This window comes from Manis javanica, chromosome 2, assembly GCF_040802235.1.
Source record: "Manis javanica isolate MJ-LG chromosome 2, MJ_LKY, whole genome shotgun sequence".
In the NCBI taxonomy this organism is placed as follows: Eukaryota; Metazoa; Chordata; class Mammalia; order Pholidota; family Manidae; genus Manis; species Manis javanica.
This window is the reverse complement of record NC_133157.1, coordinates 55,838,660-55,859,987: the sequence shown is the minus strand read 5'-3', so window position 1 is coordinate 55,859,987 and position 21,328 is coordinate 55,838,660. Positions and strand designations below refer to the sequence as shown.

General features: G+C 34.2%; 1 pseudogene; it reads left to right on the top strand.

Moving 5' to 3' along the window:
- The first annotated feature begins 19,751 nt into the window (after positions 1-19,751).
- On the top strand, positions 19,752-20,804 carry LOC108405010 (hyaluronan and proteoglycan link protein 1 pseudogene; annotated as a pseudogene).
- Positions 20,805-21,328: the final 524 nt, after the last annotated feature.

Sequence of the window (21,328 nt, the reverse complement as noted above, 5' to 3'; positions counted from 1 at the left end):
TATATATTAAAGTGCCATCTAGTAATATCAATAGTTCACTGCTGTTTCAGAAGAAAAAAATGCCACCAGATGTAGAGATTCATAAGTTCTTGAACAAAGTGACTGTTGAGATAAATTGCTAAAAGAAAAAATAATGAAACATAAGTAAAATAGGAAATATACTTCAAAACAATTACTCTGAGTACAGTAAAATACAGCATGATATGTAAAATCTTATGTGGAAAAGTAAGCTGAAAATAAAAATTAATGATACTTAAGTTATGACCTTTACTTGGAAGAAAGAAAAGGAGATGGCAAAACGAACTATTAACCCCATTTTAAAGAAGGCAATATAGGTTCAGTTAAAGGTATGAGTTCAGCAGAATCAAAGTTCTGAAATGCAGGTAAAGTTACAAGGAAATCTACTGAAGTTCCAAAGGCTGAGAAGGAAATCAGTGCATATATTTTTAAGTGCATTATTGTTTTTGCTCATTGGAGCATCTTCTATCAATTAACTTCTTCCCAGCAAAGTAAATGATGTCCTGAGGGCTTGTAATGGTTCATACACCTTTGGAACCTTGGCAATTCTCCTCTTTCTCAGCAATATCATTTTGAAAATCACTGCTTTTTGTGTGGAAAGCACTTTACACATATTAGGTCATTAATAAAACATTTCCAAATGGAAAATTAAGTGGCAATTTTTAAAAAAAAGTTACACTTCTTGTAAATATGTTCACCTACAACCCAGTGAAATGGATCCACAACTTTTGGAAATTATTATTGCTAATTCCTTTGTTAGAGTACTTGCAGTCAATTTTGTGTCTATAATGATTATCCTAATGAAGGTAAATAAATGTTGTCATTCAAAAATCAACTTGGAAACATGAGAAACTTGGCTGGGATTTATGTAGCTAGAGTTCTAATAAAGAGCAAGTCCTAAACACACTGGTGTTATATTTTAATAGAAAGAGTCCCAATGCATAGTATTTTTTAAGGTTTTAAATGTGTTTACTGACAATTTTGTTTTCATATTTTCTATAAATTCTTTAATATATGTACTAATCTTTGATAAAAGCAGTAAGATATTACTTACTCTTTGCAGCAGGCATTCTTTGACCCTGTTAGAGGCAATAAGGACAGTGAGATCTGAGGATTTCACTGAACAGTTTTATAGCAATAGACAAAGTAGTTTCATTACCACAGGCTGTTTTCTCTTGTGAGTCTTAGGCAATTCTTTTACTGTTCTTATTGCAGACAATTCGTTATTTTAACTGTTTTCCTCTGAAGTGATGTTGTTTCATTGAGATTCTTGGTCTGTCTTGACTCTCAGGGCTCCCTTTAACCTAAAAGTCATTCTGATGGGTCTATGAGAAAGGAATTACTCAAAAAATCAATTTGAAGACTACAAAAATATTTAGTATGGTATTTGGAATAAATATTACTTTGAGTTGAAACACCCTTCCCTAAAGGGCAAGAAGTAATATAGTCCAAGTGATGTGTTACTGGAGGATCTTAAATAAATTCTGCCCTCTCATGGATTATGCTTCTTGAGAGCCAAGTTTCTTGTCCTAGGAGCATAACAGATGAGCTTCTGTCCAGAAGGACCTTTTCATAAATATTTGTACTTTACAGTGTATCTATTTATTTGCTTTAATAAAAAATCATTATTTTTCCAGTTTTTCACAAGTTTGACATCATGATCAGATTTTCTCTTGCTCATGAATATTGCCCAAGGCAAATAGCATCATTTATGAATTACATCCAAACCCTGAGAAAGGCTTATGGTGGACAGTCTGACAACAGACTCTGGAAGATGAATTACTCTTAATGTCCATTGTATCCTTTCACTAATTTAATTATCATGACTGATATTATTTTCAAAGTGGAATTGTTCTATATCTGAATTTCAACAAAATGTTGTTGAACCCACAATAGAACCTGAATCCAAACCTATATTCACTTCTTTTTGATAGAAATGTCTAACAAATAGAGGTTATGAGCAACTGAGTTATAAGCAACATTTTAAATGATCTGGATCTAGGTATTATTTTAAAAATAATTAGGTTGATTTATATTATAACCAACATATCTGATATTTCTGATAATCTGTGATTCTGATTCCATTATCAAGCAAATTTATCAATTTTATTTTTTCCTTCAAACTTTATTTTTTCTTTTTCTTCTTCTTTGGATAGAAATATGCTACAGAGCTATTGACTATATTATCTATACTGTACTTTCATCCGAGTAACTAATTTACATTATGATTGAGATTTTGTGCCTCTTTATCCCCTTCATCTATTTCACCCACACACCCCAAACCCTCTTCCACAGTGACTACCAGTCACTTCTCAGTGTCTATGATCTATTTCTTTTCTGTTCATTTTGTTTTTGCTTTTTTTTTTAATATTCCACAAATTAAAAATGTGGTGTAATCAACCTCTTCATGTTTGTTAGCAAAGTTTTATTTATCTTTAAAGGCCAATTAAGTAACTACTCTGTGTTACATTCAATTATTCATGCCATTTGTCTTTCTCTGCCTGGCTTATTTCACATAGCATAATGCACTCTAGTTCATCCATGTTGTCACAAATAGCAGGATTGAACAATATTCCATTGTGTATATGTACAAATGTTTCTTTACCCATTCTTCTTTTGATGGATATTTTGGCTGCTTCCATATCTTGGCTATTGTAAACAATGCTGCAAAAAACATAGGAGTTCTTATATCCTGGGTCATATAGTATTTGTTTTTATTTTTTGGGGGAACCTTCATACTGCTGTTCATAGTTGCTACACAAATTTATATTCCCACAAACAGTGTAGGAGGGTTCCCTTTTCTCCACATCCTTGTCAACACTTGTTACTTATTGTTTTTTGGATAGTGGCCATACTGACGTGTGAGGTGGTAGTGCTTTATGGTTTTGAATTGTGTTACCCTGATGATTAGCCAAGTGTAGCATCTTTTGATACGCTTTTGGCCATCTGTATGTAATTGGAAAAATGTCTACTTGGGTTCTTTGCCTATTTTTTAATTAGCTTACTTTTGGGGGTTGAGTTATATTAGTTCTTTATATATTTTGGATGTTAACCCCTTATCATCAAGCACATTTATCTATTTCTATGTGACAACATTCTTGAAAGTTTCTTAAAACATGTTAGAAAGTAGAAACTTTGATTGCCTGCAAAGAATGAATAGTTCCCTTTTTTGACTGAGAAATTTTTTAAATGGCAATGACTAAAGAATATTACAAACAGCTATGTACCCACCACTGCAGGGTTTACCTTAAACATTTTGTTAAGTTGCTTTCTGCCAGTTTGGAAACAGAAAATAGAAACGAAATTATAACAGATTTATGTGATGTTCTCTTTATACACTCTCTTTAGTTCTCCTTCTCTCCAAAACAAAGGTTTTATGAAAAATTTGATACCTTTCTCTCCAGCCAAAAATTTCTATGTTTATAAACAGACATAACTTTCATAAGCAATGTATAAAATTGTTTTATGTTTTAATTTTTCTTAAACTGTATTACTCCTTTTTAGTTAACCTGCATCTTCTCTTCACTGACATTTTATCTTGGAGATCTGTCCATATCAATATATAAAGATGTAGTTCCTTCTTTAATTCTTTACATCATGTTATTTTCTTTGAAAATTCTTGATATTTAAGTTGTTCCCTGGCTTTTAGAGTAAAAAACAAACACTCTTGTAATTGTCCTTTTATAACACTTGCAAGAGGTTTTGAGATTTAGGTTAAGTGAATTGTCTGCTTCACTACTGCAAATTTTAGTTTATTTGCAGATTTCTGTTTTTAAAGACTTTTCCAAATTAAGAATACTTTTATTTAATTAAGTGTATTGTAGTTAAGTGTCTTTTCAATTTCTTAAGGATTTTAAGCTATTTAACATTATTTAATTTTTGCTAAAAAAGTGTATTTCTTTTTCATATTAAAAAAATACAGTGGAATCAATCTCTTCATGTTTGCTCACAATGTTTTATTTATTTTTAAAGGCCAATTAAGTAACATCCTCTGTGTGCCATTCAATTATTCATTTATAACTGGATACAAAACAAAATCTAATGATAGCAGGTTCCCCATTAAATTTCCTCTACTGAAGGTTTAAAAAAACAGTTAATGTTCTTCTATGCAAAAACAATGACATAAAATCCTACATATTAACATTAAGCTTCATTAATAATTTGAGGCATAATTTTTAATAAATGAAGTAAACAAGCTTTCTTAGCAACAATTTATAAGATCTTTGCCTCAGATTTTTTTTAACTTTTATGCAATTCATAAATTTTGTCTTCAATTGAAGCACTGATATATTAACTTTTTATAACTCAAAACACTTTTTTTGAACAACAAGTATTATCATCAGTATATCTTTCTCTAAAGAAAAATAAAGGCTTATAATAATTTAAGTCATGAGTTTAAAAAAAGGTTTTGAAACTAGCCAATTTGGTAGAAGAAAAAAACTGAGGCAATATAAATTTAAATTTTGCATTACTTCATATGAAAAGAACAGAATTATTTGAGGTTCAAACCTAAAATTTAGTAATCCTGTAAGCCAGATATGTTTCTTTAAAACCTTTAAACTTTATCTGATAGATACAAATACGTGTCTGCCATTTTATCATACATTATTTTGGCTGCACATTACCAAATCAACTGCCCTATATTGGTATGCATTTCTTGATTGTATCAATGATAAGTTAATAAATCCAAATACCTGAATGATTTTTAAGTTTGAAAAAATTCTAGGTAGGCACACAATTAATTGGAAATTAAACAAAAAGGGAGAGAGATTCCTTTTTAACCAGTTGAGCATACTAAGTTGAAGGCCATTATGTGTTTATGTACACACACACACACACACACACACACACACACACACACACACACACACAGAACAACAGTAAAATCCATTAAATAGAAGTGTGAATCTTTTAATAAGAAGAACAGGAAACTGGCCAAGACAATAGCATTGATTAGCAAGGAGATAAAAACTAAAAAAGCCTTTTCCAAGCTTAGATATCTGTGGAAAAATATTTAAGACTCCTTTATAATTACTAATTAATTAAACCTGTATTTGTTATATTTTGCTTAACATTTCTTGTTCAAGAGAACATTGATATAAATTCTGAATTATCTGTAATTATAAATCAGTATTCCTCAAATGAGAGAATGAAAAGCAAATGATGGAGAAGGCAGAGAAGGTGGCCATTTATAAAACATAAATGGAGGGTCACAAATGTATCCAAATTCTATCCTGGCCCAACAGAGAATCACAAAATAGATTTGGAGGCAATTACATGAAAGCTATTTGCAAAGAATTACATACATATAATATATGATACATAAATATATATATATGCATATATTTAAGAATCAGGATATATATAAATCTGTGATATATATTTATGATATTTATTTATAATACATACATAATTTATGTTATATATACACACAGAAGAATTCTCTTCATTTCCATATGAAAGAATTAGTGCACGATGATGAACAGAGACCTCAGGTAGAGAAGAATAAGGTCTAGGTGAGAGCACATGAGAGAACAAGTGTATGCATATGTGTGTTTATGTGTGTACATTTAGGTGAGAGAGGTTGTTGGTGAATGAATGATTAGGGCAAGGCAAGAGAATCAAATGAATATCAAATACCAAACAAAATCATTGCACCTATTATGCTGAGGAATTCCAAGTAGAATAGTGGTGGTGAAAAGGCATAGAATGAAGTAGCATGATAGGAAAACCTGTTGTTGGATTAAAACATAGGGACTATATACTATGTTTGATTAAATGAGATGAGTCAAACAATCTACATCAGGTTGTTTTATTTTTTTTCATGTTCAGTCTTGTATTACCATTTTATTTGAAAAGTGTATCTTCTTTTAACATTGGATTTGTAACACTGCCACCTAGAAATATTGTGACACTCTATACTTTGTCTTAGTTTCTTCATTCATAAAATGAGTACAAAACTAGCATTTATTTCAAATAATTCTTGAACAGAATTATGAGTTTATACATGTAAAGCACATGGAATTGTTCATGGAACATTTTAAGCACTCAGTAAGTAAATAGAATATTAATATAATTAGAGACATTGGAAGGATAAAAAACAAAACACTAGCAGTGTTCATTTCTTTGTGGTCATAGTATATTTTATTTGTTCCAACTTCATATATTTTGGTATTTTATATCTTCTGTTTTTGTCTAAAATGGCCATTATGCTATTTCCATCAAAAACATATTCCTAAATTTATAATTTATAAATTAATTATTGTTCTATAATTAAACATTTTCCCCATTGATAGGATTTTTAAAAACTACTTTTAAAAAGAGAGTAGAGTGGCAGAAAGCTGTTGAGTTGAATTAGTAATAAAGTATTCTCTTCTTTTATGACTGTTCTAGAGCTGGGACCCTACCACTGCACTTAAAATATATCTTATATTTTACTCTTGGTACTTTTCCAGAATCCAAACCAATGATCATGGGAAAATACTGACTTTTTTTTCATCATTTCTTCCCCTACCTTCAACTTTTTGGTTCATACTATTGTTACGGTTTAAATTGCTCTTTTGATTTTGTTTTTCACTAGATTGGAAATTTGAGCAAATTTTGATGGTTATATTTAGAAGACATAAACAGATGCTAGATCTAATCAGAATGCTGATCTATATTTTTTCTAAATAAAAAAATCCAAAATTGGTGGATGAGAAATGGCAGAATCATGGGAGATCCTCCAATTAGCTCAGTCCCATTGGCAAAGGCCAGAATAGTGATGGGCAAATTGGGTTAACTGCTGACCAGAGAAAATGCTGGAGGAAGAATTTGAGGTTTAATAAGCTTTTCACGTAGTAGTCATTCCTCCTTAAATATTTCTCCATGAAAATCCACACACTGTGCTACAAGTTTTTACTTCTTTCTGTTGTTAGGCATTAAAGTGGATTACAAATGAAAAAATTTAAAATCACAGCCTAATTACTTTTAAACTCTTTTCTACATTCAAACTAGAAGAAAACACAGCCTTTAGGCTTACTTTTACCTCTGTAATATGATTTAAATCTCAATTCTGCCTTCCAATACATACCACCCTAAACACACACACACACACACACACACACACACACACACACACGCACACACACACACACACACACACACACACACACACACACACATACCCTGTCTGCCTCTGAAATTCCATTTCCACCCCTAGCCAAAGGTATTTATTTGGAGTCATTCAAGGAAAATAGCCTTGAATTCCCCAGAATATGAAGTGCTTATATGCAGCATGTGTCAAATTTTGATTATTTTTTTGCTGATGAAGAAGAGTGAGAGACCAAACCTTTTGGTAGAGAGTTGGCTGTACACTGTCACTTTGAAGTTGATGATTCTACTAAATTTAGGTTATTACCCTTAGTTTTAAATCAAAAGTAACTTCCTTTCAATAAAATTGCTTTCCACTTACACTGTGAATGGTTTGGGCACAGGATAAATTGTAGTTTTTGAATGACTATCAATGAAATACAAAGTCAGCACCAGATCTTATTAAAATGTTATGGAAATTCTTTATAAACAGAACAGAATAAAAAATCAAGAGTAAAAGAATTATCCCTCTTCATATAGGAACAATGAAAACTAGCAATTCTAAAGCTGTCTTATTTTAGGAAAGCTCTATGTTTGTATTGCATAGGAGTTCATAAAACTAATTTTTTTAAAGATATATTTTTATAGAATCAAACGATGTTTAAAAATTTTATCATTCTACATACTTTTCACAAACATACTATATTTTGGTATTTTTCACTCTTTTTTTAGCACATTCAGTACATTTTAAATTTGCTCTTTCTTTTTCATTGCTGGTCTACAGATATTGTAACGTAGACAAAACTCTCATATCTTCTCTGCAGAGCTTCAACATAATCAAACTATATATTCATTCTTTGTCAGTAACTCTCATTCATTCAGGATATCTAAGTGCAATGATTTTTTTCACCTGCTTTGTAACTTCTAGGTTCTCTCCATTGTACATATACTGTTGCCAGACATATCCAATAATGCAGTGTTGGAGAAAGAAGACGGAAAGTTGACCAATGTGGACATGTAAACATAAGTACAATGTACAGATTACTCCAACTCCTTTCCACAAATATCATTATATCCCTTATTTAAACATATACATGCTCATACCTGAACAAATACACACACGTGTGTACCTAAACTTGCAGAAAAGTCAGGAGCTAACTGGAAAACATATCACTTAGAATTATTTTGTTTTTGAAAGTATGGTTGTATTAAGTCTGTACAAAAACTGTACTGGAACACAAACTTGAAAACCAGGTAATGGTGAAGGGTTCATTAATGGGACTCCCATTCTATTCAGAATTGCAGGGTCAGAAAGAAACAAATTACTTATTTCAGGGGTTGTCTTGCCCTCCACACAGCTAATAGGTTTTCTTTCTCTCTGGACTGTAGATCTACAGATGTTTTGGGTGAAAATTCCTTCTGGATTATTACACAATAAAGGACAATTGCAGTCAATTATTTTTAAGCATGAGTAAACTGATAAAAGGAAACTTATGAACATGTTTTGAATATCATAAAAAAGGATCCAATATTCAGAATTTATTGAGGAATTTCTGAGATTAAAATCAAGAAGAAATACAAATTTTATAAATGTGTGTTCTGTGTTCTCAACAAGAAAATATTTCCTCAATGGTGTCAATAAAGCAAGTATGAACAAACAGACAGCCCACAATTAGATCTTCTGGAATGATATAGATTTAACTGGACTCTGCAAAGACTGCTAAAAAAAAGAAGGAATCATTGTATATAAATATCTTCATATGGAAAATGTTTTGACTCTCAACATAAAACGTAAGATTAAGGTGCTGAGTTAGACTAATTAACAAATGTTCTCAGAGGTTCAGTCAGAAAATAGTATTTATAGGTATTATTCTGAAATAATGAAAAAAATGTGAAGATAGTGCACAGGGGACTCTAAAGCTGCTGCTCAATAGGAAAACTATAAACGTCAAAGAACACCAGAAAAATCTTAAAGACATATGTTTTATTTTATTTTATTCTATTTTGATATTGTTAATGTACAATTACTTGAACAAAATTATGGTTACTAGACTCCCTCTATTACCAAGTCCCCACGACATACCCCATTACAGTCACTGTCCATTAGCATAGTAAGATGCTATAGAACCATTACTTGTCTTCTCTGTGTGGTACTGCCATTCCCGTGTTCCCCACTGCTATATTATGTGTGCTAATCATAATGTCCCTTTTCCCCCCTTATCCCTCCCTTCCCACCCATCCTTCCTAGTTCATTTCCCTTTGGTAACTCTTAGTTCATTCTGTTCCTTCAGTTTTTCCTTTGTTCTTATACTCCACAGATGAGTGAAGTCATTCAGTACTGGTCTCTCTCCACCTGGCTTATTTCACGGAGCATAATAGCTTCAAGCTCCATCCATGTTGTGGCAAATGGTACGATTTGTTTTCTTCTTATAAGAATAATATTCCATTGTGTATATGTACCACATCTCCTTTATCTATTCATCTACTGATGGACACTTAGGTTGCTTCCAGATCTTGGCTATTGTAAATAAGTGTTGCGATAAGCATAGGGGTGCATCTGTCTTTTTCAAACTGGGCTGCTGCATTCTTAGGGTAAATTCCTAGGAGTGGAATTCCTGGGTCAAATGGTATTTCTATTTTGAGTTTCTTGAGGAAACCTCCATACTGCTCTCCACAATGGTTAAACTATTTTACATTCTCACCACCAGTGTAGGAGGGTTCCCCTTTGTTCACATCCTCGCCAACATTTGTTGTTGTTTGTCTTTTGGATGTTAGCCATCCTAACTGGTGTGACATGATATCTCATGGTGGTTTTAATTTTCATTTCTCTGATGATTAGCGATGTGGAGCATCTTTTCATGTGCCTGTTGGCCATCTGAATTTCTTCTTTGGAGAAGTGTCTTTTCAGATCCTCTGCCCATTTTTTAATTGGCTCATTTGATTTTTGTTTGCTGTGGTGCATGAGCTGTTTATATAATTTGGATGTCAACCCCTTATCGGATATGTCATTTATGAATATATTCTCCCATACTGTAGGATGTCTTTCTGTTCTACTGATGATGTCCTTTGCTGTACAGAAGCTTCTTACTTTGATATAATCCCACTTGTTCATTTTTGCTTTTGTTTCCCTTGCCCAGGGAGATATGTTCATGAAGAAGTTGCTCATGTTTACGTCCATGAAATTTTTGGCTATACTTTTTTCTAATAGTTTTCTGGTTTCATGACTTCCAATCAGGTATTTGATACATTTTTAGTTTAATTTTGTGTATGGGGTTAGACAATAATCCAGTTTCATTTTCTTACATGTAGCTGTTCAGTTTTGCCAACACTAGTTGTTGAAGAGGCTGTCATTTCCCCATTGTATATCCATGGTTCCTTTATTGTATATTAATTGACCATATATGCTTGGGTTTATATCTGGGCTCTCTATTCTTTTTCATTGGTCTATGGGTCTGTTCTTATGCCAGTACAAAATTGGCTTGATTACTGTGGCTTTGTAGTAGAGCTTGAAGTTGAGGAACATAACTCCCCCTGCTTTATTCTTCCTTCTCAGGATTGCTTTGGCTATTTGGGGTCTTTTGTGGTTCCATATGAATTTTAGAACTCCTTGCTCTAGTTCATTGAAGAATGCGATAGGTATTTTGATAGAGATTGCATTGAATCTGTAGATTGCTTTAGGCAGGATGGCCATTTTGACAATATCAATTCTTCCTAGCCAAGAGCATGGGATGAATGTCTGTTTATTAGTGTCCTCTTTAATTTCTCTTAAGAGTGTCTTGTAGTTTTCAGGGTATAGGTCTTTCACTTCCTTGGTTAGGTTTAGTCCTAGGTATTTTATTCTTTTTGATGCAATTGTGAATGGAATTGTTTTCCTGATTTCTCTTTCTGCTAGGTCATCATTAGTGAACAGGAATGCAACAAATTTCTCTGTATTAATTTTCTATCCTGCAGCTTTGCTGAATTCAGATATTAGGTCTATTAGTTTTGGAGTGGATTCTTTAGTATATTTTATGTACAATATCATGTCATCTGCAAACAGCGCCAGTTTGACTTCTTCCTTGCCAATCTGAATGCCTTTTATTTCTTTGTGTTGTCTGATTGCCATGGCTAGGACATCCAGAACTATGTTGAATCAGAGTGGGGAGAGTGGGCATTCTTCTCTTGTTACTGATCTTTAAAGGAAAAGCTTTCAGCTTCATGCGGTTAAGTATGATGTTGGCTGTGGGTTTGCCATATATAGCCTTTATTATGTTTAGGTACTTCCCCTGTATACCCATTTTGTTGAGAGTTTTTATCATGAGTTGATTTTGAATTTTGTTGAATGCTTTTTCAGCATCTATGGAGATGATCATGTGCTTTTTGTCCTTCTTTTTGTTGAAGTAGTGGATGATGTTGATGGATTTTCGAATGTTGTACCATTCTTGCATCCCTGGGTGAATCCCACTTGATCATGATGGATGATCTTTTTTATGTATGTTTGAATTTGGTTTGCTAATATTTTATTGAGTATTTTTGCATATATGTTCACCAGGGTTATTGATCTGTAATTTTCTTTTTTTGTGGGGTCTTTGCCTGGTTTTGGTATTAGAGTGATGTTGGCCTTATAGAATGAGTTTGGGAGTATTACCTCCTATTCTTTGGAAAACTTTAAGGAGGATGGGTATTAGGTCTTCACTAAATGTTTGATAAAATTCAGCAGTGAAACCATCTGGGCCAAGGGTTTTGTTCTTAGGTAGTTTTTTGATTACTAATTCAATTTCTTTGCTGGTAATTGGTCTATCCAGATTTTCTGTTTCTTCCTTTTTCAGCCTTGGAAGGTTGTACTTTTTTGGAAAGTTGTCCATTAATTCTAGGTTATCCAGTTTTTTACCATTTAATTTTTCATAGTATTCTCCCATAATTCTTTGTATTTCTGTGGTATCCATAATGATTTTCCTTTCTTGTTTCTGCTTGTTTATGTGTGTAGACTCTCTTTTTTTCTTCATAAGTCTGGCTAGGGGTTTATCTATTTTTTTAATTTTCTCGAAGAACCAGTTCCTTTCATTAATTCTTTCTATTGTTTTATTCTTCTCAATTTTATTTATTTATGCTTTAATCTTCATTATGTCCCTCCTTGTACTGACTTTGGCCCTCATTTGTTCTTCTTCCTTTTCTAGTTTCATTAATTGTGAGTTTAGACTGTTCATATGGGATTGTTCTTCTTTCCTGAGGTAGGTCTGTATTGCAATATATTTCCCTCTTAGCACGGCCTTCACTTTGTCCCATAGATTTTGTGTTGTTGAATTATTTTTCTCATTTGTGCCCATATATTGCTTGATCTTTGTTTTTATTTGGTTGTTGATCCATTGATTATTTAGGTGCATGTTATTAAGCCTCCATGTGTTTGTGTGCTTTTTCATTTTCTTTGGGTAATTTATTTCTAGTTTCATACCTTTGTGATCTGAGAAGCTGCTTGGTACAATTTCAATCTTTTTTAATTTACTGAGGATCTTTTTGTGGCTTAGTATATGATCTATTCTTGAAAATGTTCCATGTGCACTTGAGAAGAATGTGTATCCTGTTGCTTTTGGATGGAGTGTTCTGTAGGTGTCCATTAGGTCCATCTTTTCTAATGTTTTTCAGTGCCTCTGTCTCTTTACTTATTTTCTGTCTGGTTTATCTATCCTTTGGAGTGATGGGTCTTTTGAAGTCTCCTAAAATGAATGTATTGCATTCTATTTCCCCCTTTAATTCTGTTAGTGTTTGTTTCACATGTGTAGGTTATCCTGTGCTGGGTGCATAGATGTTTATAATAGTTATATCCTCTTGTTGGACTGACCCTTTTATCATTATGTAATGTCCTTCTTTGTCTTTTGTTACTTTGTTTTGAAGTCTATTTTGTCTGATACAAGTACTGCAACTCCTACTTTTTTCTCACTATTAGTTGCATGAAATATCTTTTTCCATCCCTTTACTTTCAGTCTATGTATGTCTTTGGGTTTGAAGTGAGTCTCTTATATGCAGCATATAGATGGGTCTGATTTTTTATCCATTCAGTAACTCTATGTCTTTTGATTGGTGCATTCAGACCATTTACATTCAGGGTGATTATCGATAGGTATGTACTTATTGCAATTGCAGAGTTTTATATTCATGGTTATGAAAGTTTCAAGGGTAATTTCCTAACTATCTAACAGTCTAATTTAACATACTTAGCATGCTATTACAAATACAACTAAAAGGTTCTTTTTTTTCCCCTCTTGTTTCTTCCTCCTCCATTCTTTGTATGGTATGAATCATATTCTGTACTCTTTGTCTATCCCTTAGGTAATATCTATTTACCCTTAGGAATATTTACATCTATAGGATTCCCTAAAAAATGGAGTGTAGAGGTGGTTTGTGGGAGGTAAATTTCTCAGCTTTTGCTTATCTGAAAATTGTTTAATCCCTCCTTCAAATTTAAATGATAACCTTGCCGGATAGAGTATTCTTGGTTCAAGGCCCTTCTGCTTCATTGCATTAAATATATCATGCCACTCCCTTCTGGCCTGTAAGGTTTCTCTTGAGAAGTCTGATGATAGCCTGATGAGTTTTCCTTTGTATGTGATCTTTTTTTCTCTCTCTAGCTGCTTTTAAAAGTCTGTCTTTATTCTTGATCTTTGCCATCTTAATTATTATGTTTTGATGTTGTCTTCCTTGGGTCCCTTGTGTTGGGAGATCTGTGCACTTTCATGGCTTGATAGACTATCTCCTTCCCCAGATTGGGGAAGTTTTCAGCAATTACCACCTCAATGATATTTTCTATCCCTCTTTCTCTCTCTTCTTCTTTTGGTACCCCTATAATGTGAATATTGTTCCATTTGGATTTGTCACACAGTTCTCTCAATATTCTTTCATTCTTAGAGACTCTTTCTTCTCTCTGTGCCTTAGCTTCTTTGTATTCCTCTTCTCTAATTTTTATTCCATTTACCGTCTATTCTACTACATCTAATCTGCTTTTAAATCCCTCCATTGTTTGTTTCGTTTCAGATATGGAATTTCTTACTGACTGAATCTCTTACTTAAATTCGTTCCTGAGTTCTTGAATATTTTTCTGTGCCTCCATAAGCATGTTTATAATTCTTTTTTTGAACTGTCTTTCAGGAATATTGGTGAGTTCAGTTTCATTTGGCCCTTTTTCTTGGGTTTGTGAGATTTTTGGTCTGAACCATGTTCTTTTGACGTTTCATATTTCTGTGTGGTGCCCACTAGTGCCCAGAAGCTCAAGTCTCTCAAGCTTCTCAGCTTCTAGAGTGAGGTTAGGCATCATAGGGAAGTAGCGTTGGTGCCTGGGGAGAGGAAAGGTCTCTTTCCTGATTCCTGTCTGGGTGGTGCCTGTCTCCAGTGTCAGAGCCAGTGGACCAAGCACACGTGTAAGCCTCTGTGCTTTGCATCTCTACCTGTTGTGGGTGGGGCCTCCCTTTGGCTGGCCTGATGCCAGCACAGTGACTGCAGGTTTGTGAACTGGTGCTGGGAGGCTAGGAGGAAGGTGTAGCAGGCTGCATGTCACTGTGGGGGCCTCGGAGCTGAGTAGGCAGCCAGGGGACAGGATCACCTGAAGTTCCTCAAAGTTCCCAAACTGCTGGGCCTAGCACACCCAGACAACCTTGTCCTGCTCTCCCCTCCCCCACTCAGCAAGTCTATGCAAACCCCACCCCTTCCATGGCCCTCTCACTGCTAGGAAGCCTCTCAGACCACCTGTCATTCCTCTGACACAGAGCAGCCGGATGTGGATCCCCTCTTCTACAAACAGCCGGAGTCTCAGTCTGTCGAGTACTCTGCCTGTCTGAGCTCTGCAACATCCAGAGCACCACACAATGTAGGTTTCTGCTCCCAAAACAGATCTGCTGGGCTGGGTGTTCAGCATTTCCAGGCTTCCACCCCTTCCTTTGCTCCATTTCTGTTCCTCCCGCTGGTGAACTAGGGTGAAGAAAGGGCCTGTGTCCTGCCAGATTAATACTTTCATACATTACCTTGTTTCGTGAAGTCCACTCTGTTCATGAGGTCTGTATGCAGTCTGGGCTAGCCTTCTTTGTTGTTGCTGTTTTAGGATTAGTTGTATTAATAAGCTATATTTTCATACTATTTGTGGTTTTGGGAGTTCTCCCTCTCACCTCACTCTGCCATCTTGAATCAACTCATATGTTTTTTAAAAAATGTTTCATATATGATTTTAGAACAAAATTGTTTTATATTCCTATCAGTTTTTAAGGCTTCCATAAGAACACAGACTGAGTGACTTAAACTAATGATACTTATTTTCACACAGTTCTGGGGCTAGAAGTCTGAGATCAAAGTATCTTCAGGACTGGTTTCTCCTGAGACCTTTCTCCTCAGATGTCATCTTGCAATGCCCTCACAAGGCCTTTTCTTTGTGTTTTTGTCCCAGGTGTCTTTAGTGGTCTATTCTAATTTCTTCTCATAAGGACACCGGTAACATTCAAACAGAGTCCAAGGATTTGTTTTTTGTTTTTTACCACAATGATATTGAACTAGAAAACAATACCAGGAGGAAAACTGGAAAATGCACAAATATGTGAAAATTAAACAGTATACCCCTGACCAACAAATGGGTCAAACAAACAAATGAACAAGTAAATAAATAAATAAATAAAATCTCAAGACAGACAAAAATTGAAACACAACAACCCAAAATAAGGGATGCTACATAAGCTGTTCTAGGAAGGTGGTATATAGTGAGAAAAGCTCACATTAAAAAAAAGGATCTAAAATATACAACTTTACACCTCAAGGCACTAGATAAAGAAAAATAAATTAAGCTCAAAATTAGCAAAAGGAAATAAATATAAAGATCACAATAGAATAAATGAAGTAGAAATCAGAAAAATGAACAACCCTTTAGTTACACTAAGAAAAAAATGAAAGGAATGAAATAAAATCAGAAATGAAAGAGTACACAGAGTAGACATTACAACTGTTAACACAGGAATTTGAAAGCTCCTGAAAGACTATGAATAATTGTATGTCAAAAAATTGAATAACTTAAGAGAAATTAATTGCTTGAAACATATAACCTACAAGACTGAAGCATGAAAAAATAGAAAACCTGAACCATCCAATATTAAAGATGACTGAATCAGTCATCAAATACCTCCCAAAAAAAGAAAATCCCAGAACTAGATGATTCACTAGTAAATTCTATGAAATATTTATAGAAGAATTAATCCCTATATTTTTCAAACTCTTCCAAAAATTTGGAGGGGAGAGAATACTACCAAACTCATTTTATTATTACAGCATTGCACTGGTACCAAAATCAGATAAGGACATGAAAAAAGGAAAGAAAACTACAGGTCAATATCTCTGATGAAAACATACAAAATTCTAAACAAAATACTAGCATGTCAAGTTTAACAGAAGATTAAAAGTGTTAAACACCATGACTAAGTAGGATTTATCATGGGGATACAAGGGTGGTTCAACCTATGCAAATCAATAAATGTGATACACCAATAACAGAATGAAAAATTAAATCATATGATCATTTCAATAGATATTAGAAAAGCATTTGACAAAGTCCAACATTATTTCATTTTCTAACTCTCAACAAATTGAGTATTGAAGGAAAGTACTCCAATATAATGAAGACCATATATATCTCAAGCCTGCAGCTAACAGGTTGAAAAGCTGTTTCCTCTAATATCAGGAACAGGACAAGTGCACCCTCTCCCATTACTCTGATTCAACATGGTACTAGAAATCTTAGTTAGAATAATTAGGTGAGAAAAAAAATAAAGGGCAAGAAGTAAGGAATAAGTAAAATACTTTGTTTGCAGAGATGATCTTATACACAGAAAATCCTAAAGACTACCAAAAAACTATTAGAACCAATAAATGATTGTTAATGTTACTACTTTCAGAGTCTTCACATTTTAGACTGAAGTTATCTTTGTAGAAAAAATAAAACAAACCCTTATATGTAGGTACAAAAGACTAAATAAATAAAAGAATATTCTGGTTGGGGAAGTGTTTGGTGGGTACTCAGGAGTGGCAAGAAAGGGAGACTAGAAGTCTCCAAAATCCTACATGACCCATGTCTGTCCTCATTCCTTCCCATACCCCGTTAAGATAGTTACTGAAGATAATGTTGAACTCCAATAAGAGCTCCCAGAAGTACAATTTGAGTATCACTTTTTGAGATCAATACACTTATAGTACAGAGGAGGAAATAAAGAGTAGAAACGTTAGAAGGCTTGCCAAAAATGAATGCCTGTTAATTAATAAAAGAAGTGGGAAAAGACCTGTATCAATTGTTTATTTGCCAAAGTGTAAAGCAAAAAAAAATTATAAATGCCATATGTAAAAGAGGAGCACCACTTAAATCAACAGGCAAATGTCATGGTAATCTGTGACTCCTACAAAAATGGATTCAATTTCTTGATGTTATCATATAATATTAATTATTTAGGAACTGGAATACAAATTTATTCACAAATAGCCTTTACAAAAAATGGTGAGAACATGACATGAAAGTGTAATACATCCCATGTCACTTGCTCTAGGGAACCCAGAAGACAAAATTTTTTTCATCTATTTAAAGTAACCTTACAACATGGAAGTAGAAAATGACTTTACATCCAGTGAAATAAACTAAAGCATATACAATTTTATCCCATTTAAATTAAATAGATATACTTAGCCAAGTTAAATGAAAATGTGAATAAGTGACCATCAGTGCCTGAACACACCAAATACTATTGGACATCTTCCCAGTAGTCTATTTTCATTTCTCAGATCAGATTTAATAAACTGGCATAGCACTTTGCAAAACAATAATCTCAGCATCACATCCTAGCAGCATGGCTAAAGTTGTTATGCACATTTCACCATTTCTTTTGCTATCTACATATTAGTCATGCCATGGCTCTGAAGCCACTTCCTTTGGGAACTCTTTTCTGACAATACAAGATTGTTTTAAAATGATTCATGAAAGAGTTTGAGGATTGGATGTGTCTCACCTTCTCTTCTCAAGATATTTTTAAAATAATAGTAAAATTAACAAGAAGGTATACTCACACAAGGACAAAGAGAACTAACTAAAGTGAGCCTATGTGAAATTTTTTAAATGATTGAAACAAAAGATAGTTGTTCATTCAATAAATACTTATTCTATATATCAATTTTCTAAGTGATGGGGATATTATAAAAGAATTAACAAAATTTCTGTACAGATATATATATACACATATACATGTGTGTGTGTGCGTGTATATATATATACATATATATACATAGTGTAAACATGCCACATTTTTTTATTCTGTTGCATGTTATAGTTTTCTGTTTGGGGCTACTAGGAATAAAGTACAAGTGTTCTGTGAACATCTATTTTCATTTATCTTTCTTTTAAATTTCCTTTGAATTTCTAAGAGTGCATGTGTATCAGCATAGATAGACATATTATTGACTTTTTAAGTAGCTATCAAATGGTTTTCAACAATATTGTACCATTTTACACTCCCATCACCAATGTATGAGAGTTCCAGTTGTTCTAAATCCTTAAAAGACATATCATTATTAGCCTTTTTAATTTTTCCCATTCCACTGGTTTGAAAATGGGAGAAAGTATTTTTAAAAGCTGTTCTACAATTCATATGTTCACTTTACCAGATAGATGTCCCCATGAGACAGGAAAGAAGACTGATGACTTATCCGATATCCTGTCTAAGTGGGCCTCTGGGTAAAAAGATTAACGACACTTACTAGAAGAAAGAGAACCTATGTCTTGAGTGTCCTTAGCATGATGTCTGTGGTAACAGGAATAATAGTAAAACACACACAGACATACAGAATTTGAGTCATGGTTCCCAAGAGAATATGTGAGTTATGCAATCCTCTAGAATATAACATGGAAATCATTCATAACTTAGAGAATCTCTGCTGCTTGAGGTATTACACAAAACCTCACTTGGAGATAAAATCTATTATTCCTGCCATAAGTGGGCATTTTCTTTCTTGCATGTTTTTATTTTGGTATCTGTACTATCCATGCTGCATATTTTCTTCATCTGTTTGGTAGAGTCTGGCTGTCTTTTTATCTTCAAGAGAAAGGGACCATACCATGTCACTGGTGACTAGACTGCCTTTGGCTGTGGCTGGATCGCAGACCTTTGCTTGCTTTCACTTTTTGTTGACTAAAAAGGCAGACATACATTTTATTTATGGGAATTACTTATTATCAAAATGTAGATCTCTTCCTTGGTGACTCTCCATTTTCTCTAGTAAAATGTCTGAATTTCTCTCTGGGAGGTTGGTGGACTATTCAAATGTTGCAAAGAGTGGAAGACTGAGACTCTATGTTTGACTTTTTGATATTCAGACTTTGAAATAATTCTTGAGTTTTGAGACCTTCAAATAAGTCTTGCTTTTCCACATGTCTCATGTTTTAAGACTTGACCTTATTAATTAGATTATCCATAGAAAACCTTTGTGCTTTGTACGAGAGTGGAAACTTCTGCAGGAGTAGTATTAGAGACTGTGACAATAATCCAGAAGATTAAATTTTAAAGACAAGATTAGTAGAATGTCACACTTGATCTGCAGGCTCCAACTACAGCAAGACTTGAGAGCATCTGAACTTCTGGATTTCAGGACAGGTGAAGAAGATTCTTTGGGATATAAAGATGAAGAGTCTACTTCTGGTGCTGATTTCAATCTACTGGGCTGATCATCATTCAGACAACTAAACTCTAGATCATGACAGAGTTATGTGTATCCAAGCAGAAAGTTGCCCCATCTACTTGCAGAAGCAGAAGCCAAGGTGTTCTCACACAGAGGTGGCAATGTTACACTGTCAAGTTTTTTGACAGCCTATAGCATTTGGCTCAGGAGCCCACAAAACCCAAATTAAGTGGACCAAACTAACTTTAGATTACCTCAAGGAAGTGGATGTTTTCATTTCCAAGGGATACCACAAGAAAGCCTATGGAGACTACCAGGATAGAGTGTTTCCGCAGGGAGGCAATGATAATGATGCTTCTCTTGGGCTCATAAAGCTCATCCTGGAGGATTATTGAGGATACAAGTGTGAGGTGATTGAATGATTAGAAGATGGTGCTGCTGTGGTAACATTACATTTATAAGGTGTGGTATTCCCTTACTTTCCACAACTTGGGCACTACAAGCTCAATTCTCATGAGGCATAACAGGCTTTTCTGCACCGGGATGCTGTGATTGCCTCCTTCAACCAGCTGTAAGATACCTGTCTGGGCAGACTGGACTGGTGCAATGCCAGTTGGCTCTGGGGAAGGTCTGTGCAGTACCCCATCACAAAGCCCAGAGAGCCCTGCGGAGGTCCAAATATGGTGCCCAGTGTCAAGAACTACAGTTTTGGAGATAAAGATAAAAGCAGATACGATGTTTTTTGTTTTATATCCAACTACAGTGGCTGTTTTTACCACCTGAGCCACCCCACCAAGCTGACTAATGATGAAGTAGTGCAGGTTTGTCTCAGTGATGGTGCTCAGATTGAGAAAGTGGGTCAAATATTTGTTGCCTGGAACCTTGTGGGATATGACCACTGTGACATGGGCTGGGTGGCCGATGGCAGTGTCCACTACGCTATCGCTAGGCCAAAAAAACACTGCAGTCCCACTGAGGCTGCAGTGTGCTTCGTGGCTTTCCCAGATAAAAAGCATAAACTGTATGGTATTTACTGTTTCAGAGCATACAACTGAGTGTGCCCCAAAAGCATGTCAGTTTTAAAATTATCAAGAACATGTTAAAGTTTTTTTTCAATATGAACTCATGCAAGTTACCAAGACTGTGATAACCCTTTTTTACTTACTGTAAAGAGTCATTTTCATAAAGACCAATTCATTAATTTGTTTTTGTAAAGCTATCATTCAATATATATTATAAATTAATATAATGTTAAGAGAAGCACTACATAAGAAGGCTTTAAAGCCAAACTGTTTAGCCTACATCATCCCAAAGAAGTATCCTTTCTCGATCAGGGCATCAATATAGCTTGAGGATTGCTGGGTTTAGCAGCTTCCACAAGCACTAAATTTGAACATTTGTACAATTTTCAAGTGCAGCACATTAAACAAATTATAGCAACAGATTTGAAATGCAGTCTTCTTTACATAAACTGAGATTCTGAAAAGTTACATAAAACCGAGTTTCACAAGGGAAGAAACTGTACTTTTCTAAAAGTTAGTATTTCAAGTCTCCAATAGACAGAATAATTAACTCTTTA